At 39.9% G+C, this 27,215-nt stretch overlaps 1 long non-coding RNA gene across 3 annotated transcripts in view; it reads left to right on the forward strand.

The window, feature by feature from the left end:
- Nucleotides 1-27,215, forward strand: part of LOC112987222 (uncharacterized) — a 199,681-nt gene that overhangs the window by 33,938 nt on the left and 138,528 nt on the right. For all 3 annotated transcript variants that reach the window (XR_003260226.2, XR_010390928.1, XR_003260225.2), the window contains exon 2: nt 20,874-20,969. This is a non-coding gene — a long non-coding RNA (uncharacterized LOC112987222). The remainder of the gene's footprint in view (nt 1-20,873; nt 20,970-27,215) is intronic.

The following is a 27,215-nucleotide window of genomic DNA, read 5'->3' on the forward strand; positions in this document are numbered from 1 at the left end:
ATGCATTTAAATCACTTATATCTTACTTTTTTATGATGCAATTGTGAATTATGTTCTTTTTGCATCTGTAATTAGAGGGCAGAACAGATGGTGAAGGCTTCGTTTAAAGTGATGTGTCCATTAAAATAACCTATGCTGCCAAATGATTGTTCACTATAACAGGGTATTCATTCACTAGAGCAGGCTTTCTGCTCTATTGAAATACATTGGGAAGGCCTCTGGACTTGTCAAAATTATTATTTTTAGGGCTTCCCTACAAAAAGATTGACTGTACAGGGTTAGCGCTAAACCTCCAAAGCATATGTTTTACTGTATCTTTATAATTTTAAGATAACCTTGTTTATAAGGAAAGAATGACTACAAGCAGATTATACTGGAGAACGCCTTTTGGAGAACAATGAACCCCTTTTCTTCCTCTCTCCATCAAAAAGAAAAAGAAAAAGAAAAAGAAAAAGAGAACACATTAATTTGTCTTAAAACATAGGTACGGTTGTTCTGTGGATCTTAATTGCCAGGGCCTTTCAGCCATTCTACCCAATTTGGAGCAAAGAGAAGTGGCTTCCCTGGAAAGGGTCAGTCCTATTGCTCAGTGTAGCTGAAATTGAGGTCCATGGCTAAAGTGCCTAGAAATATTTGCCCTGACCATAGCACTCACATTTGATGGTTACATGAAAACTATTATTTCTGAGTCTGATGATGTGGGAAAACCCTGAATCATGTCCCTTTCTCTTCCTGTCCCTCTTCTTGGAAGATCATTCACTATCAAGACAGTTGTCCCGTATCAAAAGAGTGGAAAATATTAAATTTGCTTTTGCTCAGTTTACTTTTGGGTAAAGAAACAGATAAAGAAGTGGGCCACTGACTAGTAAACAAAAATGTTCTTAGGATATAAAACCATTGAGTACTGGGGAGAAGCCAACTTTGCCCAGTTTTGATTGGAGTGCACTGCCGAAGTCATCTGGGAAGCCTATGAAAAATCAGACGTCAGTCTTAGTCCAAGTCCTTACGTCAGATGAATCTTAATAATGTAAATCAGTTTTGTGTGTGCATGTGTGTGTTCTCAACAGGGAGGTCAATGCCCAAGTGGAAAATGAGAAGTCTTTTTTACAGCAATTCCTCCAATTCAGCATAATGCTATAACAAGCATTATGTGTAATAGTAATAGCAAGGTATCTGCGGGGTTGCTGATTTTTGCTCTGGGAGGGCGAATATTCTTCAGGAGTGTTTGATGGACACTAGAACTTACCCATGGTGTATAGATGCAACATAAAATCAAAGGTCCATTTACTCAAGCTTCATTAAGACTATCTAAGTGATATATAGACAAGTTATTTTAAGCTGGTTTGGGACAATTTATTGTGGAAAAAACAAGTCAGATTCCTTGGTGCTTCAACTGAATACAAAGATCTGTGAAATAAAGAAGGCTGCTTCCATTCAGAATGTGAAGACAGCTGAATTCTTTGCATATTGACATGTGAATTCCATTTATGGACAACAGTCAAGAGATTTTTGTGTTAAACGGATTCATGGCGTTGTGAGACAGCAACACTTCCTTGGACAGATAAGTCAGAATTTATAAAATTGCCTGGCTTAGGTAATTCAGGAGCACAACTCTCTGTGACACATTCATTACTGATATGATACATAGGTCCATAATGGAGTGAACATCTAACAGATGAACAGATTACATCACAGGCTGAGAAGAAAATAAAATGTGGTGGCTAAATACAATCTTTTAAATTGGCGTTTGCATTATATTCTATATAAATATATTCTTGAGGGGAGGGGACTCTGTCATCACTTGAGTAGTTTCATATGCTGCCTGTTTGTGCTCTCTTGGCTGCAAACCAGCTCTTCGGTGATCGAGTAGATTTCTCTGGGCGGATCTATTATTCTGAGCAGTGTTTGGACACGCTCCTTTTTCCAGCATGCCTGTGACTATTGTGTTTCCCTACCTGCCACTGATCATCATTTCCCAATTATTGTAACATGAGAAGCACACATGGCTTCCAGACTGCACTTCTGATCTCCTCCAGTCCACAGCTGTTTGCTTAATGAATGTTTGTGGTTTGTTTCCCCTTCCCTGGAGTTAAAGAAAAAAGAGAGAGAGAGAGAGGGAAGGAGGGGGCGGGAGGGAAGAGATCAGAAAATAATTTATTAATTTAAATGTTGATCATGGCATTGTTAGAAGCCTATATGGACTCCTTGTTTGTCCAGGATAGTGCCCGTGAATACAGGCTTCACTCCATTAAGGTCAAAAGAAGCATTACCAGCCTGGTCACTCCAGACTGCATGAGTGTGTATGTGGGAGATGAGACCATCAGCACAGTTAAATAAGACTGTACAAGGAGGTGGTGAGTGACATGCTTTCACAGAGGACAGTTTTCAAGTCTAGAAGAAACCTTTCTGGAATAAAGGCATCCCAGATAATAGCATCAAGGCAGGACAAAAGTAATGTCGGTGTAAAAATGCCAGCAGTCTGAGATGGTCTGCTGGGGCAGCCAGCAGATGATGTGCACAAACTGTCTAACGCACTGTGTTAAGATAGCAATAACCCTTAATGGCAACTGTAAAATGAAGCATTATGTTTGCCAACAGAAAGGAAAATGCAAATTGATTCTTTACGTTTACATTTAAGTGCTTGTCCAAGTCTATAGGAAGACCTACAGATGCGCTTATCTGTCAGACCAAAAGAATCTATATTATTCTCATAAATGTAAGAGTTTCTTTTCATTTTTGTGGGAGTTTTTTTTCTTCTTCTCCTCCTCCCCCTCCCCCCCCTTTCATCCCCTGGATTGCTTTCCAATGCAGACAGAGTTTTTAAGTCTGGTCTCTTCATATTCCCCTGTCGACACACCTCTGAGCCAAGCTGATGGACAAAATGAGCCTCTGAGCTGAAGCCTTTCAGAAACGGTATACAGGAATTAGTGCTGATATGGGCTGATGCAGGGCTCCACTTTTGTTTCTTGAATGACTGGGGAAACCGATCTAGGCCAAACTTTGGAATCTTTTACAGCCATCTGATGCAAAGTGATTTCTAGCTTTCTCTCACCTTTGACACAGGAACACTGGCATAATTTTTGTACTATGTGGTCTTTGCCAGGGGCAGTTCATCAGATAGTAGGGATTAGGGACAAGTGAGCTAGTTCAGCTGGAATGCCTGCCCAGCTCCCCTTTCACCTCTGTGGCCTGTTCTGTGATATGTACTAAATCTGAACCCTATACATTACTTTCTACTATCGCCATCCTGTGTAACTCCTCTTTAATCTCTTTCTGCCATTGAATAGCGTGGAGCCAGGAGTTCTACATTTCATGACGCCATTGAATTCCGCGGGGGAACGCTGGGCTCTATTGAAGGCAGCAGTGAAACCCTCATGGGTGGTCAGGTTGTTACTCAGCGCCGCGGTGTCCAGCTTTCTCAACAGGAGAGAAAGCCGAATTTCAGACTAGCTAGAATTTTTTGTTGAGGTAATGCTCGAGAGTGAAAATGCCACTTTGGACAAAATCGTCTCATTCTGAGCAAAGCGTCTAGTTCAGTGACGTATGATTTTGTAAAACTATGGAATGAAGTATTTTGGTTCTGTGGAAATATCATGTATTGATATAAAAGTGCAGATTTATTTTTTTTTTGTTTCCAGTGACTTTTCTGAAATAGAAGTCAGTATTTATTGTGCAACTGTTTTAAGTTTAAAAGGTCATTGTGGGAATGAATACTCTGATGTTACGCAGATGAAATGTTTTGTTTTGACTCATAATAAAAAAGTTTGTTTTGAAATTTCAGTTTGTGTTAAAACTGATTTGAAACAGGAAAATGCCCCCCCCCCCAAAATAGTAGTACTTTCTACAGTATGGGAAATCTTCCTGCTCAAATCTACATATTTTTTACCTTCTTATTGAAAAAATCAGGCGCTCTGTTCAAATAGTGACGGGCTCCCCCACCAACTTGGGAACTCTGTGGGAAAGGGTCAACAACTGCTATGGAAATTATTTTCTTGAAAGCTTAAAGTTAGATCATAATGCCGGGGAAGTATCTCCCATATTACAGCTCCACATATTTTCTTACTTCTACCCCTGAGCTGCTGCTGTTTCTGGACGCTGCCTTCTAAAGGGATGTGTCTTAAAGAATAAAAGTGATTCATGTACCTACTGACAGTGATGAAGATAACTAAAACAAATTATTTCATAAGCTATTATGCAGATGCAGATGTTCACTCTACTGACATAAAAAATCAGATAAAATGGACTTGACTGAAGTATGTCCAACAAAATACATAAATTACCTTTTACAAATTCCTCCACGCATGTGCTGAATTGAGGAATATAAAGCGTTGCTTGTAACAGGAAATAAGTATCTTTAATCAAAAGTTCAGTGATCTGTATATCACATTTTTCTTAGATTCTTCTGCTCCTTCTCTAACTTCAGACAATTATGTATCAATTTTTCAATAGGTCTTGCTAGTTCTTGGAACAGAATGTCTAGGCCAGATCCTCAGCGGAGATTCATTGGTATAAATTTGAAGTAACTCCATTAACTTCAAGAGGGAATTTAGCCCACTGCATCTGGCTCACATCTTTCCCTTTCATTCAATTAGTGTTTGGCGCAAACATACAGCTACTTAAAAGCTTTCGATCTGGTTGGGAAAAATCCTTATGGCAAAAGACAACAGAAGGAGCAATCCAATGACCTGCAAGCCTAGGTGACTGAAGCCAGATGTGTTCAGCTGCTTAGCAGTCTTAAAGTCACTTGTTAGAAGAGGCAGAAGCAGAACAGCATCTAACATTACAGAAACCTTTTATGTTGCTTTGATGGCAACACTTCAATATGAATCTTAAAACGAAACTTCTTCTAATGTCCCCAGGAGAAATGACCTGGGACAGTCAGTCAATTATGGTACAGCATTTGTTATACGTGTTCTTAGAAAAATGTTGCAGTAGAGAAGGTTCTTATAAATGTTACAGTTTCAAATTGCAGGATTCTAGGGAAAAGCTTATTTGGCTTGGGGATAAGAAAGTTAAATAAATAGTAGAATTTTTCACTGTGACAAACTTGGGGAAAGTTCAACATTCTGCTCACTGTCACAGCAAGGGGTTAACAGGACTTTGATGGGAATTAGCAGAGGAATTGGATCAGGCCCAGAATGGAAAAAAACAAAAATTGTGGTCATTGAAATGACCACAATTCCAGATGGACATTCTTAGATAATGAACAGAACAGGGCAGGTACTGTAGAGCACATCCAACACAAATGTCTGCCAATGTGCCATAACCCTGACCTAGAAAGACCATTTTTATGAGTTAGAAGTTGGCTTGGGTTTCAAGACTGTTATGCAGTCCTTGGACTTTCTGCTGAGATTGCCAAGTAATGGCATTTTTAGAACCGGTTTCTCACTGTGTATATGCCTACAGAATTACAGACATTATTTTGCCTGAGCTTGCTGTTGATATAGACCTGCTTCAGACCTGTGACCAAGTGATAAAGAGCTTTATAGTCCACATCCAGTTTTGCAAGTCATCCAGCCCTTTTCAGAACATGCTGCAGTTTAAGGAGAAATGGTGACTTTATCATTAATGCCATTTGGGATGAAGATGAGTGATGTAATCTGTAACAGACCCTCTTTTCACAACACATGCACCAAACAAAAACAAAAATACAAAACTCAGCAGTTATAAATCACATAGGAAATGAAAACTCTCAGCTAGTGTACAAGGGAAATAGAGAAAACAGAGAGATAAGCAGTCATTTTAGTGCAGTCTTTTTCTGCTCAATAATATTCAATGCAGGCAAAGCTGGTTGGCCCGGCTTCCTCAGACAAGGAGAAATGTTTTTCAGACGCTTTAAATTCAATCTTTATTTCTTTTATTCTTATTTATTTGACTTCTGATGTGAGACATTATGTTCACGGAGGTGCTAAGCTCCCATTGGGCCTGAAGTGGAATTAACTTGGGACATGGGAAGCTGGAAATTGGGAGCAAAGCAAACCTTTGCATCAACCGCTATGAAACTAAATTAAGTACTTAGCTCATCTCTGCTCACAGTGTTTTACTCTGCAATAGAACAAAGGGCCAAATTTAACCTTGCTGTAAGAGGTCAAAACAGTTAAGAATTAAACCAATAGGAAAATTTCTCTTTATTTGACTAACAAGAGAAAGCCTGCTGTATAAACAGGCATCCTCCTCCTCCTCCTCCTAATCTCTTAAACATCCGGCCAGGATTAGGGTCCTATTGCACTAACTGCTATATAAACTCAGAAGTCAGAGAAGTTCTTCTGCAAAGGCCCTTTATTTTAAATGGACACACGAAAAAGGATGGAGAGAAAGGGATACCATGCTCAAAAAAGAATTTGTGAGGAATCCAGTCAGATCCTGACATCAGAGAAACAGATATAATAAAACTATTTCCAGGCAAAGAATGGCACCCACATCCAAAAACCGTACTAGGGGTTATGCTGTAGAGAAAAATAAATGAATGTAAGTACCACCTTTGCCTCAAAGCTTTACTTTCTGTTACAGGTCAAACTTTATCAAAATAGACGTCTGCTGATCCTTGCCTGGCAAGACGTGGATGCAACTGTTTTATTAGGGGATTGTTTCACAGGATTAATCGGATCGCCAAATTTGAGAGTGGGAAAGACTTTTGGAGGTTTATCATTCTCTTGCCTTTTGACATATGGATAGTATATTAGGGTCCCCTGTTATCAATTTCTTGTGGCTTCAGGATACCAGCCAACACAGACCTCAGTGCTTCCTATCTTTTATCTTGTGTCTGCGGTGACTTTTCTCCTGCAGCAAGGCATTAGATCAACTCCGTCGTCAGCTTAGGGGAAATCCATCAGTTTGCATCAGCAGAGGAATGAAGAAGAATGACCTGGCAAGAAGCAAAGTAACCTCGAACTTGAGCCAAGAGATTGTCAGAGAGCATAACTGCGTCGCCCAGTTTTCTCTGGGTGATGAGAGAAAAACTACTGAGGGTGACTGCCACGGCGAGGAGGATCCACACCCTCTCTGCAAACAAACACCAGCTTCAATAAGTGCCTTTTAATGTGCATTGAGTCTTTGTGTAGGAAAAGGATGTGCAGTTGGCAAGTACAGAGCTGTAAGGGGATAGTTTGAACATGCTGATAAAACGTCTAGCTTTACTCCAGAGTTGACTTTATCATTTACCCAGGGATATTGTTAGTAGAAGATGATAGCCATGCTCCGACGAGAGACAGACAGTGAAATGTATATGAACAAAACAGCCATTGTGGTGAATTCTATCCTGTTTGTGTGGTGACTTCTCTATCCATAATCACACAACTTTACAGGCAGCGATAAAACACAAAGCAGGTGGGGAAGGGCAGCCGGGCTAAAGAAAGGGAAAAGAGAGCACACCAAGATCAAGGGGCTCTGAGAAGCCAGACAGGCACTATCCATCTTAAAGCCTCAACACTAAGAAAGAAAAGGGAAAGAAAAGAGAAAGAAATCTCATGCGCCGGTGTCCGCTGGCAGGGGGATGTCAGCTGGAGCGACGGGGTGAGGTGCGTACTTTGGGAAATGAGGTTAGCGGGTTCACTCGTGCCAGATGGTCTGCAGGAGCGGGCTGTGCATGGTGGCGACAAAAAGCCAGTGCCGTGGATGGAAAGACTGGCTCTCGGGCCCTCGGCAGCGGCTGTGGCAGCGGCTGAAATTAGAGCTGGGTTCATGCTGCAAATGCTTTGCTGTGAGCATTTGCTCGCATAGAAAGGAAAACAAATTTGCACCCATTTTACTCTTTCTAATGAAGACTTGCGGGCTGTGAATTTTAAGCTCCCATGCCTGACAGTCTCTGTCTGAAGCAGTCTGCTTTATAGGGTTTATTATTTCTGTTGATTTAAATTGATATCAAAATGCCTGTTCAAGAAGTCTCCACAGGGTTTCCGTTGCAAATGATGGACAACCTGTGACTGAAAATAATCCTGAAGAACCAGCGCTGGCTAGTGGAGCTGGTACCCCCAAACAGCCAAGTCACGACACAAGTCCCTTGCCGCGACTCAGCCACAGCCCGGCAGAGGCGTGTTTGCCCCTGAATGAGCGAGGACTAAATGTGTTGTCCTTTTAAATGCGCGGCTCATGGAGGCAAGTTCCACTGCGCAATATGTTCTGCCTTGAACTTTGCCTCCCTGGCTGGGAGTTCGTAGCCCGAAGGCTCTGACCCACAAACTCGGGTGGTCATGGCGGCCGGAGGTTGCTGCCTTTCTGCCAGAGGTTACCGCAGTGGGGCACAAGGTATCGCCTAGCTGCCGCACTTTGCTGTCAGACGTATTAGCTCAAGCTCCTGCAGGAAGAAAGGGGATCAATGGAGTTCACCGCAGCTAAACCCACCAGAGTCCTATGACTCAGAGCTCTAAAAGTGACTGGGTCTGTGCAATTACTTTTGAGTATATGTGGAAAGCAAAAAAAAAAATCTCTTAAACTCTTTAGGTAGAGACAGTAATGGCACTCTTTTTCTTCTTCTCCTAAGTAGATGCCATTAGGACCTGAGAAAAAAAGGGTTTGCTTCTTCCAGAGCTCTGGATTGCAGCTTATCTCCTGCTCCATCCCAAAAGCGAGCTAAAGCCTTAAGGGCATCATCTGCTATTCCTTCTGGGTTGGGTGTCAGCCTGAGTCTTACAGAAAGCAAAGAGTGCAGTGTGCTTCCCTAGGCTTACGCAGTCTGGAAGGAAAACCCATTCCTCCTAGACTAGGTGAGGAGTCACATCACAATTAAGATTGCTTCCAAATCTGAATTTGTATATTGAAGATACTCTGAGTATTTTTATTTAGATATTATGCTGTGTTTGGAACAGATTTTTGTTAGGAGCTCGTACCAGGCCCTTGGACATATGAGTTGCTTCATTTTAATCAAGTGCTGGGTTCAGTTTTTAGGGCCATCAGTGTGAAGTTAATCGCATGCTTTGAACATCTGTCCATCGGGAAGAGTCACAGCTCATCCCAAGGAGCCCATCGAAGAGCCAAAAGATAATAACACATTTGTTTTCAACTGATAAAAGCCAAACTGGAACCATAAATTCAGTAGTAATAGTTTGTTACCAGTTGTTTGATAGATTTACCACTTGGTGCCATTGCATGTTGAGCTTTGAGTTTTTACCTTATTTTCTTTATTCGTGGTTCTGTTATTCCTGCTTAGACCTGTTAGTATGAAAATGTATGAACAGTGAGGTGTGTGTAGAATCATGTCTCCAGGGAACAGTTTACCCTTGTTGCTGAATCTTTTAAAACTGGACTGCCCAAAATGTGCTGCAAGGAAAAAATAATGCCTTAGCAGGGAAATGGACTAATAAGTGTTCTCCAATGCTAGCTTTTATAGTTAAATGATAAGAAAATATTGATTTAATGAGCCAAAAGAAAGCAGAAACTTCTTCTTGGGGAATGGATGAATTTCATGATGATTCACTCATTTTTTTTTTTTATCATGAGAAAGACTGTTTTTAACCTACATCTTTCAGGCAAACCCAGAAGCTATCATTTGTCAGCAAATAATAATGCATGGGGTGCATCCTTTTTCTTTATGAAAACAGCATAAATCTGAAATTCTTTCCCGCTGGAAAGAAATTTAATATTTAAAGGTAATTTGACCTGTACATGTGTGTGCCATGAATCTTTTATGTGACCTACAGCAAATGTATTTATATAGTATTATTCTGAGGATAGTTATCTCTTATTCATTTTCTGGGATATTATTTTTCTTTCTTTGACTAATGTACATTTGGCCTTCTCATTTCCCCACTCAGCCAGAACAGCCTTAACCTTCCTATTTATACTTTTTTTTCACAGTTTTCAAGGTCTGGTAGCTAACACTGGACTATATGTGGTTAGGATTATGATAGAACAATTCTTTTTGCTAACATAAAAGATATGTCCATTTTAGTTTTTCAAACCCATCATTTCTATTGCTGTTGCTGTTATTATTACATAACTGAGTCAACAGTGATACGTCTGGTGAAGAGGGAAACAGTGAGAGCATGGAAAAGACCTCTTTTCATTGTTTCATTTTAATTTCTGTTCCTTTGTAGAAAGGATCTGTGGGAGCATCAGACGGTTTTGTGTAAGAATATACCTTTGACCAGATCTCCCTGTAGAGGACAGATCGCTTAAACTGAAATTCTGTTCAGGGGGTCGGTGCAACAGATACATCACCCTTACATCCCACTTAACCACATTTTGAAGTAAGTCTCCATGAATTCAGAGGCCTTGTCATATCTCTTGACAACAGTGAAATTCATACGCTGAAATCCTGATGTGAAGGTCCGTTATAAGGGCTTTGACTGACAAGACGGCTTCGCTTGGGACATCTGATGAGGCTACTGCCTCCAGCCCTGCCTCTGCTGTAAAGATATCTGTACTGCTTGTCAGTCAGCCCCTGACACACCACCAGTAACAGCATGGCATTTTATGGTAAATCGTCACCAATTTCACTTGGCTTTCAAGCAACACACATAAACAGCAGGCTCTTGGGAGCTGGTTGATGCCGTAGCTCACAGTCATGGAAGGAGGTGTAGGGAGGACAGCTGGGGCAGAAAACTAATCAGATGTCCCAAACGAAGCTGTCCTTCCTCATCAGTCAAAACCTTGAATTACATCATCGAGTTCAATGGATCTGACCTCTAATTGCTTTTAATCAGGTATGTTGTCTCCTACTTTTGTTACACTAGACAAAAACCTGAGTCAGTCATCTTCCCTCCGGTTGCTCCCAACTGTTCTGGATAGGCCAGCCACTTAGCATCTGCCATGGTGGCACCGTATGGCTGCGTTTACTGCATTGTCATGATAGACCTGGTGTTGCCAAGAAATATTGGCTTTATTAAACACAGTGGTGTCAACAGGCTTAGCATTTCATGGTGCTGGAGATATTGCTTACACCTGGTTTGCACAGACACTAGATTCAGGAACGGGGATGCCCCATGGAAGAAAGCAGCCAGGAGTGTACTGTTGTCCCTAAAGGCAGTTTGCTTTCTGGTCTCTCTTCTGGTCACCTTTTCCAGGTGTCCTTTCTTCCTTAGGGCCCACTGGTCATAAAATAAGGCAGGGCTCAAGGGACACTCCAGAAATGGCTAGCAGAGATGGACTGCTATTAGCTCACCTGGCCAGGTGTGCGCTCTTGTACTGCTGTTAGAAAAAAGGACTGTGAGGAAGAGGCCAGAGGCTGGATGAATGCTCCTGGGGAAAGGCAGGGAGAAGTTGCAGATGGGCCTTTTCTTGCTGGTTGTCATTCAGTGACAGTTGTGGTTCAGTTTCTGTGTTTCAGGATATGTTAAAATTTGAGCTTGGGGAAAGAGGAATTTTTCCATAGGTTATTATTACATTTTTTCTGATGTCATGAAAATATAAACAGTTGTTATTAAATACTCTTATTTAATACAAAACACAAGGTTTGGGACTAAACTCTTTGGCAGGATTCTTCAAATATAACACTGGCAAAAGTGCAGAGAAGAAATTCATATCTATGAATTGTCTGTATTGCTTGACACATTTTTGTTGGGAAAGCTAGTTTGGTTTAGACATAGTGTAATCATACCAGACTGTTTACCCTTTCCTGAGTCTCCCATTGACCTTCATACTCCAGTGAATCTTAATTTCTAAGCTTAGGGAAAGATAGCCTGTTGCTTCAGGATGTTGCTTCAAGCCTCTAGTGGCATTAAATATATTGTTTAAAATCTCTTAAGGTTGTAAATCAAATTGTCCACCTCACACGCTTAAAACTGAGGCACTTAGTGAGCTGAAGAGAAAAGAAAGCAAGCCACGAGAAACAGTAATTAAACATTAAAAAAATCCCAAATAAAAGGCTGAGGTGCCAAATACAGAAGCGCACACCTACATATAGACATGTGTGCATGTGTGCCTCTGTGTGTACATACACACACAAGCGGAGTAACATTACCCAAAGTAATCTAAAGGCAAAGGAACACACACAGAAATATTTATGTTCTCATGAGAATTTGCAGCCAGGACTTATGACTGTTACATTATTTGTCTGAATGATGTCTATTGGAGTTATATCTGGCTACGTATATGTGGCCATGTGTGTATGTGTATGTACACAGTTTTGTTTTGTTCATGAGTTTATGTTTGTTGTCTCCACATGTGAAGTTCAGACTATGAATGTAAAAAATTGTAATTGATAAGCTGGTTGACCTTGGAATTCTGAAGCTTATCAGGGGTTTGTCCGAGTAAAGGTACTATAGATACATAAACATCTTCAAAACCACACAGGAACTGGACAGCCCTTGAAATATTTCAAATGAAGTCCTTTGTTTGGACTGAAAAAAATCGGGTGCTACGGAAAATACAAAGAGAGAAAAAAAGCTACTTAAACTTTCAAAATAATTTGGTCTGATTTTAGACCAATTGGTCATGTAAGATATTTTTTGAACTATTAGGGTCATCACTTTCAGGCTGACAGCTATATTATAGGACTGTTTTGCATTGAAGATCCCCGGGAATTTCAGTCTATGGCCTTGTAATTTGGCACCCTGTGCTGGACAGAGGAAAAGGAGCACTTCAACTTCATCTTTAGCTATCACAGCTAGTGATCCTTAAACTTATTCACGTGGTAGAGAAAAAAGAGAAAAGAAGGTTCTTTCCACAGGAGAAACTTAGAGTAAACTTGGCCTTTTGTGTGGCAGAAATTATATAGCAGAATATAAGCTGTCCCCAAACCCTATGTAATAGCAACCTAGATCTGTGCTGCCCCAGATATGCACTATTCCTCCAGGTAAGACATGCTGTAAACACACTTAGAAGTAATATAATGAAAAGAAAAAACTGTTTGCCCTATTCCTTTAGAGTGTTTTTTCAGAGGAGGATAGCAGACCCTGCTCGCGTCACTACCAAGGACTTCCTTTGGATTATTTTAGCACTTCCATGATGATGTGCTTGTTGTGTGGTCTTTCAGTTTAACATGTGTCTCAGTCACTCACAGCTTCTTGCAAGAAAAGATTCTGAGTCTAAATGACTGATACAAGGACTCCTAGGTCATCAAGGTACAGAGGATAAAAGACCTCTCAGAACTAAATTTTTGCACGTGTGGAAAGTATGAAACTTGTAATTTACGGAGAAGGCTTTACCAAAAGGGGTATTTTGGAAATTAACAGTAGGCTGCACTAATTCTTCCTTTGGGGAATCTTCTGTGTAGGGGACAGATGTCTCCATTTTGTCTCCATTGTAGAACCCAAGATGTCTTGGCAATTTGTTGAAAAAACAACTAATCTGGGTCCAACTCTCTCCAATCTTGCCTGATTTTAAGAGCCTTGGGAGGAAGAGATATTGTGAGTGGTTCATTCCACTGACCAAGAGCATATGGAGATGATTCTGCTTCCCATTCCCATGATTTCATGATTTTGTGATATACCATGAAGAAGGGTATAAATATGTCTGACCTAGTCTCAGATGTGAGGAAATCAGCTTTGCTTTAATTCCTGTAAATCCAGGTCTAGGTCAGTTAATTTGCTCAAACCATTTCATTCTGGTTTGAGAAGGATTCCCCAGGCTTCATTTAAAGTCTCTAGAAAACATGTCTTCAAGAGAACTGTTGAGATTTCCTTCCTTATCTGAAACTGAGAAATATGGAGACAGCACATGTGTACCAGCCTCAACCCCAGTTGCTCAAATGACTCACAAGTTGACTCTTTTGTGGATATGCATGTGTGGAATTTTTGGGAGAGCAGAATTCACTGTGCACTCAATTGAAATAGTAAAAATCACATGTGCTTTCCTTTGAGGACAGTTGAATGACACATGCAAGTAATACAAGTCCTCCAAAAGGCCTGAAAGGGCAGCTTATTCTTTCATCCACCACCTCACAACAAAATATTCGGATGGATTTTGTGAGATCCTGTCAGGTAGGGAAAAAGGAAGGACAAACCTACACGTATGTTTGTTTGTTCTGTCTTGCTATTCCCTCTTTTTTATTTCTCATTTTTCAGTCAACCTGACTTTAAAACAGAGTAAGCAGACTTGATCTCACCATGTCTTGGCTGTCCTGGGGCTCGAAATTGCACTGAGCCTAGAATAAATGTGCATGGAAATTGCACATTTTAAACTGATGGCTGCACAAGATCAGAAGCCGTGGCAGTGCTGACACTTTTGGCCTGGAACTTGGCAGGGCTGTGAAAGAATGTGGATCTGCTGTTGCAAACAGCTCGTTTTACTGCCTTGAAAGGGAAGTGCTTGTAGTTTCAGATGTACCGCTTCTGCAGGTCAGTGACAAGGAGGAGACTCTGGTATCAGTCCACTAGCATATCTCTTGCAAGCTGAGGGGAGTTAATATAAAGCTTTGTAATCTCTTTCACAGCCTCCAGGACTCATAAGAAACCATAAGAAGAAGTTTCTCAAGCTTAAAATGTTCTATAGGATACTAAATCTTAAGTCTCCTGGAGGCCACTGGGGAAATGAAAAGGTGTAGTTGTCACATTTTGTCAAAGTATTACATCTAGATAATAAGCCAGGCAGTTCCCTTCCCTCAGATCCAGCCCAACTTGCTGTACAAGGGCCACGTTCATTATTTCCCAGTTTTTTTGATGTGTTTTTTGTCAAAGCAAAATAAAGCTAACCATAGGCCAGATCCTCAGATGCTATGCGTTAATGTTGGTCCACTCTGGCTGATGGGATTGATTTACTTCAGCTGGGGATCTGGCTTCTGACTCATATTCTCATTCTCTGTCCTCCCCCCCCTTCTCAGGTCCTTTAGCTTTGATTTCTCCTCCCTTGTTGTTGCTTAATTTTAACAAAAGATGTCAAAGAATTTCTGCCTTTATCCTCAGCTCACTCTGAGCAACTGTGCCTCTGTTATAAATTAAACCAAAAAGCAGGTGATTGAAGGAGGTCTGTTTCCTTTGCAAGTCAGACACAGGCGTCTACAGAGAAGAAAGAGAATCTACCTCAGATGGGACCTCTGGGGAAGGAGTGAAATTGAGGATGGAGAAAAACTAGGATAATCATAACAGATAAAGGTAAAGCAGGCTTAACAAGAGATGAAAGCAGAAGTGACCAAGCAGAATGAGTATGGAGAGCAGATAGCTATATGTAATGATTTTCTGGTCTTTTTTGGTAGAGCTAAGGAGAGAATGAAAGCGGAGGAGATGGGGCAAAGATATAGCAATCATGAGACCTTGGGAAGAAAGGGAGAGGAAAAAAATGGTGTGATCGAGTAGGAAATAGAGTTACAAAGAAGAAATGGACAGTTACACAGTAACTTGCTCATTAGTGTTTGGTTTATATTTGCTGCCTCAGAGTTGTTGATTCTAATTATCTTTTCACCTTTGGTTATTAATTGCAATCACAGAAAAATAATGATCACCAACCTTGTTTGAAAATTTTCACTGGGTGGTGCCTGAAATCATAGCAGTAATCTTAATTTCACCATATAAATAGGAATAACTAAAAGTGCAAAGAAAAGAAAAATAGAATGATGAGTCTGTGAAGCAAATGTCTTTTAACTCTTAAAGTTTGTATAGTAAGAACAAGGTTAACTGCTGGATTCCCTGACAGTCAGACACTCCTGATATATTTAGTAACTTAGATGCAATTTTCCTTTCCTCTCTCTCCCTTTTCTTTTTTTTTCCTAGCCTGTGGAAGCTAAAACTTTATTATAAAATTGAAGATAAGTATATCAGTTTGTTGGATGCTGGCAGAGCAGAACACAAGCAATGAGAAGATAAGGGAATTTGGTCAAATACAAAAAATACCATGGAACCTAAACCAAATGACATCAGATAAGACCTCCACTGACTTTCTATTAAAAATGTAATAAATAAGGATCACAGAAAAATTCTTCTTTTTTTTTTTTTCAGGCACTTTTTTGTTATTGTCTCACTAGTGCTTTAGAAGTGCTGTATGGCTATTAGTGCTGTTTTTCTATTCCCATTTAGAAGGTCCGCTGATAGTGGAAAGTCTAATGGGTCCAGATTAATGAATGAGATGCTTTATTTTTATATATATGTGTATATATATATTTATGAGCTTAATTATACTCTTGTGGAACAGTCCCACTGGCCTGCTTAGGGACTTAGCAGTAGGATTAGCAGGAATGAGGGCACCCTGAAATTTTTACTGGTAGGTCCAAGAGCATGATAAAGACTGACAGATTGAATGGAAATTGACTTAAAATCAGAATATACGTTAAAGTGATCAATAGTAGCAATATTTGGATTTGGATGAGTACTCAGTTTCCCAGATGTTCAGAGCCAGACTGTCAGCTGGTGGTAATAGCACAGCATTTTGAATTGGTCCATGGAGCATAGCATAGCTCTTGAAATGGCTCAGCTACGTGGACTGGTGTTAAAAGTTCTGGCTGTTTAAAAGTTCTGCTGCTTAAACTGCCTGCTTCACCAACTGGGGAGAGAGTGACTGCTAAAACAGAGGGGGAAAAAAAGGCAAAATTCCCTCTTGTCCCAGAATCTTTTCTGTTCATCAGAGATTTCCAAAATGCAGTTTGTCTGTAGGATGTCACCTATGGCAGGGGCAGCTGCAGGCATCTTTATTTTTGTGCTTTCTTTGCCCACCTTAGGTATTTCCTTGTGCAGACACTGTTATCCCAGCTGGCAATTTTGGTAGAGCAAAGTCAATTTAGTAGTACAGAGACCGAGAACTGGGCCATGAACTGCAAACAATGCCTTTCAAATTGGCAGCTTGTCCAGTATTTGATAGTTTCTAGATCTAGGTGTCACCTTGCTAGGGACTCGGGTAAGCTTTAAGTCCCTGTATAGGACTATGAAAATAATAAATTAGATCCTGATTCACAGCATCTGCCTGCTGGAGATAGATAGGGGAATTGGGGCTGCTCTTAACAGCAACCCTCTTCTCATTTCATTTCTTTTGTTACCTACAAATGGTGACAATTTCAGTCTGGGCAGCACATTAGAAATAAGGCAAAGAATGGATAATTTTAGCCTTGAAAGAATCATGGAGTTGTTTTATTTGTGAGGAAATTTCTATGGCTAAGGGTGTTTCTGTAGATGGTTTCTGTCTTGGAATATCTTAACATCTCCAACAGTTCAATGCTAACATCTACGTGCATGGCTCAAGCAGGCCTGCGTCAGGGCTTTTTGCTGATGAACTTTGAGTGGCGGTGAAAATATATGTTATGGGCTGATGAGGGATGGGAGGGGAATCCCCTTTGGGCCCGCAGCTTGCCTGTGGCCTTAGGTGAGCTTTGCTTAGCAGCGTGTGCTCGGTCTCCAGTGGACAATAGTCTGTGCTGTAAAAGGACTACACGCATAATATGGCATATTTGTTGGCTCTGCCTTGAAGAAACCCACATCAGAGCTGTTTATATCCATCTAGGGACAATCTCCAGTAGGAAAGATAGTACTCTTTGGCTAGCAGATATCTAAGCCATTTCATTTTATTCCACCTTTCAGTCTTATGGGTCTTTTTTTTTTCTTTCTTTCTTTTAGCTGAAATGGGGGAATTTTAAATGTCTATAACTTTTCTGAAAACCGCAGAGCAGAAATGATCAGCATTCATCATATGCTTTAATTAAATTTAATTAAAGAATGTTAAACCGTATGTATGAGTGAGTCTAAATAAGCAGCGTCCATATAATTCTTTCCCCCTTTACTCCTTAAACTTTCAGTTCTTAGGCAAAATCGGATTCATAAAAAGTTAAGAGTCGACTGTAAAAATCAGATCTCAGAGAAAACATGCTGGGGGAAAAAAAAATAAGAAAACCCCAACGCATTCATGCTGTCTGCCTGACAATAGTAATCTTTTCCCTTATGATACCGCACGCTGTAGGCTCACAACAAGGTATTTCGCCACTGCTCAGCTCAATTTAGGACACACAAATGCACACGCACATGCATGCGCATCCCCGCACAGGCACGAGAGAGTCGCTAGGCGAGCGAGAAAGTGTGTGTCACACCCTCTAAATTCAGGTGGCCTCAAGCGGTGCCATATAATCCCAGCCTCAATTAAACTTTCCAAGGTCAGTGGTGTTCTACCAGGTCAGACATAAATAAGTCAGGTGAGAGTCCTAGGGCACTGAAAAGCCATATTTATTCTTTATCCACAGTTCATAGCTATCAAATGAAGCCTAACAGAGAGAGAGAGAGCGCGCGCGTGTGTGTGAGAGAGAGGCTCTCAAAGCTACTCCTCTTGTAAGTACAACCTTTGTCTTAAAAATAAAATAATAAAAAAAGCTCTAACCCTCCCTAAAAAACTAGATTCTGACTGTGGCAGGTTCAGGAAGACAAAAGAATTTTTTAATTCAATAACATTAAGTTTAGTGACTAATTTATTCAAGGGAAAGTATCCTATTCTATCTGAACTTTTTTTGGTTTTTGTTTTTTAAGAGGGAGTTCTCATCATTTTAAAATCAAGTTTTGTCTAAAGCTGACTCTTTGCCGTGCAGAGTGTGAGAGCAGATGCCACCACAAGCCCCTCTGGAGTTCAGATAGATCTTGTGTCCCGATTCCTTCAGTAATGGAAATGGGCCGATATTGCACGGTCTGTTGGGCTTGTAAACAGTATATTTAAATTTCCCTTCATCTGGGAGGGTGGAAGGAGCCGTGAGGAGAAAATGATGTCTAGATCTCAGTCAAAAACTATTAAAGACTGGATTTATGTTGACTTCGCTGGGTTTGCATCAACTGTGAGCATTCTCACATGCAGAAAAAATAATTAAGGACAGTTGAGGCCCACTGACTTTTGTACTGTCTGAACAATTATATGGATTTTTCAAACCGCTATGACTAATAACCAAATTAATATGTATATTTTAATAAACTCACGTACTGCAAGCCTTAGTGGAGTCTGCCTTGTTGTGCTGCATAATATTTTTTTCCAATAAGTACAATAATATTTAGTTGAGAGATATTTTAGGGAGAAATATTAAAAAAAACAAACAATCCCCTTCTCCCAGACTCTCACCTCTCTCTCTCTCTCTCCCTCTCTCGCTATCTCTAAAAAAAGAAAAAAGTGCAAGTACAGTAATGTTGTGAGATTTACACCACTTAGCAGTGTGTAAGTATCTTTTGTTGTAAAAATTTTACTTGCCAGAATTAAGAAAGCATTCATGAATATAGTCCCTTGCTAATAAGATTTTATTCAGGTTTTGTTCTATCCATTGCTTTTCAGCACTGGTACTTTAATAATAGGCAATGCGAAAGCCATACGTTTTGTTTGGTTATAAGCAGAGAGACTGTAAGTACTATTTTCAAGAAGGGCTCTGAGGGTTGTGGCTGGAGCGCTAAGCTGGTTTCGTTCTGTTGACTTAACTTGATTTACACCAATTTACACACTTGAGGAACTGACCCACTAATACTGCTGGGAAAGTCTTATTATACCTTTTGTTTGTTTTGCCTTATTTAATGTTTTTATTACCACTAAGATATGGTGATCTATTAAATATGATAAGGTATATGGATCAATTTTCTAATGACTTTCACTCTTCTATTGAGGAATAATTCTGAATGTGTAGCTGAGTAATAGCAAAAAAAATTTCCAGATATCTTTGTGAATAAAAGTGCCGACTTTTATTTGGTGCATATGATGGGATCACATCATTAATTATTGCGAATATTCGGACAGTGGATACTTATGCATATGGTTGTGAATTACTGAATATATACAGTTTTTGTCAGGAGTAACTTTTAATCTGAGAAATATGCAAATATATATAATTGCATATTTCTCTTCTTTGCAAGAACTTACAAATTTCCAATCAGGGCACGGAGAAGAAAAAAAAAAGGTGATTAGCATGTCCAGACACATAATGATGCACGTTGAATATTTAAAGTGAGCACTTTCCAAACAAAGAAAAGTATTTGTCAAAACTGTTACGCAGTTTTGGATATATTTGCTAGATTCATCGTCAAGAGGCTGCATTGGTGATTCAGATTCTGAAAATTTTAACATAAAGATAGCAAAAAGTACAGGCATTAGGGAGAGCTTATGGAGGGGAAAAAAGTGTCATAGAAAAGTGTTTATAGAAATACCAGTTTTCAGTTATATTTTATAGGCATTCCCATTAGAAGTCATGTTAGCACTTGGTATCCATTAGCATACATGCTACAATTCCTTACTTTTGTGCCTCCGGTTTTAACATCTGTAAGTATATGGGAAAATCTTGACAAATGTTTCTGAAGGTTTTATGTGCTCTTTATCCCCACGCTAGATTGCAGTCCACATTATGCTAGGGTGCAATAATACGTGAATCAAGATCAGATGACCGGTGCTATAGATTAGATGTGAAGAAAGTGTTACAACAAATTGCAGGCTTCTGTTTAGTCTTTAACCATGCACCGTGTTTCTGTGAGAGGACAGGAGGAAAAAAGGAAAACTTATCTCTTCTTTATATCTGCTTCTATCACATTTTTCCAGCTAGCTCTCAAAATATGTCTTAGTGAATATATTACATGACTCCTTCTAGAAGGAACAAATTAAAGCAAACCTCAAGCACCCAATGCCATAAGAAATTTCACCAATAACTAGAACAAAAGGCAATTAAATGAAGCTGAGGCAAAGAACTGCATTTTTTCCCTGACAGGAAAAGATGAAATGTTCCTTTAAGGCTAGGTTGATATAAATGTATATAGAGTTTTTAAATATAACTCCCAGCTCTCCAAAGCACTCAATCTTAAATACTGGCAGGTAGCAAGACCATGAGAAACTCCTTCAGCTGGAGAGTCCCATTCCTCACTTTTTGATAATTTACAGTCATTTCCACCATGCTAAGGACACCAATTAAGGGATATGAGCCAAGTGCTTTTTCCAGGTCCATGTTAGATTAGTTACAACATCCAGAGTTATTAAGTAACTTGGAAGGAAAAGGGGAGGATGGTAAAGAGGACACTATATAGCTCACCATTCTGCATGATACTCACATCTTTGACTTCTCTGGTTCTCTGTTTATTCAGAAAAAGCACTTGAAGTCGGTGGCTGAAAAGAAAGTAAATGATCATAAAATTGTCTTCTGAGAAGATTAGCAGCCCAGGGAAGCAGCACCGTACCAGGTAAATTGAACATCTTTTTATCTTTCCTGAAAGAGAATGAAGTCATTTTTGAGGGGAGGGGATAAAGTTGGGAAACACACATAGTCTGTCCTGAAACACTGGGAAATGCAGTAAGAACACAACACCTTTAGTCATCAGGAAAAAAGATATATATATATTTTTTCTTGCTGAATTCATTGTCCTGGGAGGTGTGCTTTACTTCTCCATGTCCCATTTTCCCATCTAGCAAATGTGGATAGTGATTTACTCTTGGTGCAGCTTAGAGTGAGGAAGAAATTGGTACTGAGCCACCTTTTCTCATACTCCAGAATGCTCAGGGTCTGAGAAGTCCCAGGACTTGTTCCAGGTTCAGCCTGCCAGAGGGGTCCCCATTGGGATTGCTCCACTGGCCAAATTCTTGGCTTTGGCTCCCTCTTTTCCTCCAGACCTCCCCCCCCATCATGACCAGGAGCACATAGCCAATATACAGAGTAGAAATTACTCGATGCATTGTCACCTGGTCTTTGCAGTGCCATTTTTTGGCTATTTTGATTACAGACTCAATATGAAACAGTACCGGAATTAAATGAATCTGGAAACATGAGCCAATGTCTCTAATCTGCTTTGAGATGCCTTAGGACAAGGTGCTGGGGGGAAAAAAGTAAAAATTATTTATTATTATTTTTGTTATTTCTATAGATTTTTACACATCCAAAGTTCACACTGGGGGAGAAAGTTATAAAGCTGTTATCTTTCATGTGTTATGTTATTGATCAAAGCCCATGATGACGTTAATGTTATATAAATGTTTTGTAGGCCTGTAATGATTCATGACTTTCTGTACAGTAGCAATGTTCCTGATGTTGTTGCACTGTCTAGAGCTAATGTTCTGATTAATGCATGTTTTCCTTCCTGATTTAAGAAATAGCTTATGGCTAAAAATCCGTAGATGTTCTTTGATTTATTGCATCTTTTCCTTTTTTCCTATTCTTTCCATCTTCTTAAAAATATATATTTATATAAGTAAATGTACAGTATAAATATATGCATTTGTAACTGTGTCGGCCTTAGAGATATTCCTGATGCAATACACTAGTGAGTTGTCTATAATGACTGATATTTTTATTTTTATTGAAAATGAATTTTGCTAGACCATGTCTGGGAATCTATCTTCTCACTGGGGTATTATAATCAGTGTGTGCTGGTTGTCAAAGCAACACAAAACAAATGTGGTCAAATCACTTACTGGCAGAGGGGGTAGAGAACTGCTTCCACTGTTGCAACAGCATGAAAAGTCAGGGCAATTTATCACAATTGCGATACCGAAGTAGCACATACACAGTGCACTCGCACCCCATCTCTCCTTTCCCAGAAAGAGGCGGATGTGTTTGGGAAAGCAAGGTGTGTGATAGGGTACACCTTGTGCTAACTAACTGAATAGTCTCTAGGGAACAATTTCTGGGAACATTACTTAGCTCAGGCCTTTGGTCTAAGTAATGCTGAGGTCTGAGAGCCAGAATAAAACTGCGGAAGGCTGGCTTAGAGTATGCAGCCTTCACTTTTCATAGCAGTGATTGGGGTAGAAGACAGGTATGCAAACTATTGCCCAGAAGTAAAACTAGTTCTGTGGTTTATGGCCTCTCCTTTTGGCAACAGACTCCATGGAAAGTATTACTATGCTTCTACAGAGCAGTCAGTGTTTGTTTTGTTTTCCTTTGGATTTCCTCATGCACTGAAATCTAAATGTATTTAAAGCCTTCTGAGATAGCAACACCTAAGTTGAGTTCTTTAGTCTTAACTCAGAAATCGATGAAATCAACAAGTGTTCCCAGGAACTTTTTGTTCACAGAGGTCCCTCCTAAGGACGAGACAAATACACAGTTCCTCTTTGCTACAGGAACTATCCACAGATTCAATATATTCATTCTTTTTTAGGTCCATTTACTAGAACTGGAGTGTCTGTCAGTTAGCTGTCTGGTCCCTCAGTCTAAATTTGCTGGAGGATTGATGTGCAAAAGAAAATATCCACTTTGTTTTTATCCACCATGCTATAAACCATCTACTCTTGTTGTTTTGTATGTTTTATGAAGTCTGTTGGTGGCTGTTACTGCTAATTGCCGTGCTTACCTAGTTGTGTTCATCTATGGATAGAAACTGGGGAGATCAAACAGCAGTATACCCCATGAAGTCTTGCACAGTGTTGATTCTGCAGCTCTAATTTCCCTGGGCAAGGCTTAGGTGCTACACTGAGGATGGTAGAGAACATCTGAAAATAGATGGAGAGTGAAAAATAGGTTTTATTTCACTCAGCTTTTTGGAGTGCTTCAGCTATAGCCTCAAAGTGAACAGTTTTGCACTGCTTCAATGAAGGACGGTGCCTTTTGAGGCTACCCCAGGGCCTCTTCACTATCTAAAGTAGTCTATGGGAGATGATACATTTTCCTTTTTTTGAAAACCATTGCATAAGAACATAGGACTTGATAAAGCCAGTTTTAATCATGGCTTTTTAATCCTTCAATAGATAATCAAAATCCACAAAACATATGCTGTGTTCCCCCAAGACTGTAACAGAATTAAGATCTTTATTATGGGGGCCCTAAAATCTTACAATTGTACATTGTGCCACAAAATTGGAGCAGAAGGATCAAGAGCCTTCTGTGTCTAACATGTCTGAAATTAAAAGTGCCTTGGAGGTGCTAATGCTCATCTAATCCTATGAAGGGGATCCAGTCTGATGTGGAAACCCCCTTCCTCTACCTGCCTTGACTTAGAAGTGGTGCCTTGGCTGGCATTATAAAAATTTCAAAGGGCTGTAGCTATTCTCAAACAGAAATGGTCTCCTGGAGGCCTTCCTTCAGAATTCACTTCTGATTCTGACACTAGCCACGCCATTATTACTAAGATGTGTTACCCCCTCACAGGCCTTTGCGGGAGAAATGATTGTAATGCCAGTATTTTTCAGCTGGAAATGATTTGGACGCCATTAATGGTTTGGGCAGGTTCTAATCTGTGATCTACAGCCCACGGAATGGAGAATTTGCTTTCTGAGATCTTGCTCTTTAAATGATTTTAGATATCAGTTATCTCACCAGCTTTGACACAGCTATGGACTTTAGTAGGGTTTAACAACACAACTTTTTTGCTTGGTCTTCAGTAGTCTCATGAATTCTGGTAAGAAAGAGGTCATTTTATGCTGTTGAACAAAATACATTAAGAATCCAAACTTGGTGTCTCCCAGGGATCTGTCTTTCTTCATGTTACTCATTAGATCCCGGCATGTTATTATGGGTTACCTGCTTGTAATAGATTTTGATATAGATTTTTTTTGACTCTGTTCTGATGGATTGTTGAGATAAAATTACCAACCAAGGTTTATCCATAGTCACAGAAATAACAATATTATTACCTATTCCTGTACGTTTTGTGTCATTATGACTATAAGGGCTTGTCTGAATACTAAATATTCCCTTGAGTGGGACTCACTGGAGGAAATGACTGTTTAATAAAGATAGATAGTGTAGGTGAATCATTTTGACTACTTAGAGGAGCAATTATACTAAAACTTCTGGACTTACACAAAGTTCTTCTGAACACACTGGGGGGTCAAACTCTGCCCTTTGAAATCATTGTAATATTGACCTTGATTGCAAAAGGACTGAGGTTTCACTTTAGGATCATGAACAAATTTTTGATAGTGCAAATTTGATTCATTTACATGGGTCAAACTTAACTGTTAGCATTATTTTTTTTAAATGCTAAGAATGTAAGTAGTGTAAAAACATAACTATATAAATATCTATAGTCTATCTTCCTATGTTGAAATACGTGTTTAAAATAGATTTCTTCTAAATTATATGGCTTAGTTGTCTCTCTTTGCTGTGATGTGATACTTCACGCTACACTGAAAGAATAAGAATATGAGTTTATTAAGTTTACTCAGAAAACTATTCAGTCATCTGTATGAGCTCTTGGAGCTATGTCAACATTTTCTTGAAAGATATCTGAGATTATTTGATGTTTACTTTTTTAAGTACAGTATTTGTGAGTAAAAGTGCAGAAGAACATTTTATTACATTTTTAAATGTAATTCCTGATCCCATGGTGCTGTCTATATAAATCTGAACAAACCTACGAAATCACTATCTATATTAGATCAGCAAATCCTCTCAGTCCCAGAACTGGTCACTGTGTTAAGAATAAGAGGCAAAAGTGAAATTCCTTGGTAATAAAACTTCTGAGCCTTGACAACTATGAGTTAATGCCATTTCTTGCAGCATTGCCTAGACCTTTCAAAGTACACTGCTCTTTATTACATGCCTTTCCTCTGGCCCTAAACCTTCAATTCTAAAGTGCGCATCTCACAGGTAACTAGTATATAATGCACTTTTCAATCGGCCTCCTAATTCACTCAATGCAGCATGAGTATTAGATAAAGCAGGAAGATGTGAAAGGCAGAATAGAAGGTTTAGGTCCTATGGTACCACTCACCTGTTCTAACCCTTCTCCTATCAATGGATAAAGTAAGGAAAGAAGTCTTCTCCAGGACAGTTCAGCGTGGCCCAGCTGCCCAGAAAGCAATGATGCCTCCTCTCAGCTTTCCCACAAGCTCCCACCCCTCATCTTTTGGGGAGGTGGTGGGGGGCAGATTTACATCATCTTCCAGCCCCTTCTCTCTGAGTCTTCTGTGAAGCCATATTTGGGCAGCAAAATGATGTTCTCTTTGGATCCACCAGCTCTGCAGGGGGGATTTTGCCCTATAAGTCCTAGTGCCTGTTTTGATATTGTGCTCTCTTCACTCTAAGGTGCTTCTGTATTTCAGTGAATAGTGCAAGTGGGCAACAGTGAAAAGGTTTAGATGGTTTTGCTTTTGTGCTGTCTTTTTGCTTTCATGGAAGAAAAAAAAATCCTAAAGGCGAAACGAAGGGTGAATCAGATTTCATCTGAAAAGTAGAATAAGGAGACTCGCAAGGGCCTGCCTCCTAATTACCAGATTTCCCATAACTTTTGTGTAAATCCCCTACATTGAAGAACCTAAATGCAGCATTACAATGTGTTGTGGTTTGTAAGCAGATCCAAGTTTTTGCAGAGTAATTATTGGCTGTTGTTATTATTTATGCTTGCCCATGCAGACCATGGTGGGCTTGTTTCTGCTGGCAGCGTGGATAGGTTTAAATTTACTCTAATCACAGCAAAATCTGCTGGGATGCTCAGGTTCAGTATCATGCTAATAAAGTATGTGCCTCTTGGACAAGAGCTGCTTTCCACCTGGCCAGCACAGAGCATGGACTCGAGCAGGGTTGCAGTTGTTTGTGGTAATCCCTGTGGACCTACCTAAAAGTCTTTTGGGGCCCAAATACCTGAGATAAATACGTGGCAAAAATACAGTCCCATCTCAGAAATACATGCTCCAGAGTTAACAGTCATGGAGTTTCTGGGAATACTTAAAGATGAAGGTCAGGGACAGCTAATGACCATCTTTTGCAGGCCTTGAATCAGGCTAATCTTTATTGTGTGGTGTAGATCATGGCCAATATGGAAACTCATGGCCAATATGGAAACATCTGTGTTATGCAAATCCCTCTGAACTGGGTGGATGACAGGTAACCAATTATACTTTTGAGCTGTTCCATGTACAGCGAATCTTACTTCAACAGTTTTCTGCAAGTCAGTCCAGCAAAATTCTGCATGATTCCTTGTGATACATATGCTGATGTTAGCTTCTGTGTTGACTGCTTTCAGCTGAAAGTAGAAACAGTAAAAAAAAAAAAAATTAAAACCTTGGAGGTACCGAGAAATCCAAAAGAAAAATTGAATTCATGTGAGATTTCCAGTCTAAATTTTGAGCAACTTGGCTGTGCTAGTTTTTTTGGTTTTGTTTTGTTTTACTCCCCTGTCACTGCAGTGCTCTTTAAGAAATACCCTCTCTCCGTAGTCACATACCATTCCCCTTGAAATTGATAGGGAGACGTGTGAGTGGGTCCTGGAGCAGACCTTGATCCTCTCCATGGAGAGGTGTAGGGAGGGAACTGCTAATGTGAACAGGGGGCAGGATTCTGGCCCTCGCTCTGTGAGCGAATTGGTGAGACCGCTTACGGGATAAGATGCCATCGTTAGACGTAACACACTTCCCAATCTAAAGACTAAGGATAGGATCTGGTGGCCGTAGGTAAAGGTGAAACCTGTGACAGCCCTTAGCAAAAGGTTCAACACTGGTCTAACTCTTACAACACCGGCTCTGCCATGCTACAGCCAGCAGTTGCAAAAGTC

This window comes from Dromaius novaehollandiae, chromosome 10 (genome assembly GCF_036370855.1).
Source record: "Dromaius novaehollandiae isolate bDroNov1 chromosome 10, bDroNov1.hap1, whole genome shotgun sequence".
In the NCBI taxonomy this organism is placed as follows: domain Eukaryota; kingdom Metazoa; phylum Chordata; class Aves; order Casuariiformes; family Dromaiidae; genus Dromaius; species Dromaius novaehollandiae.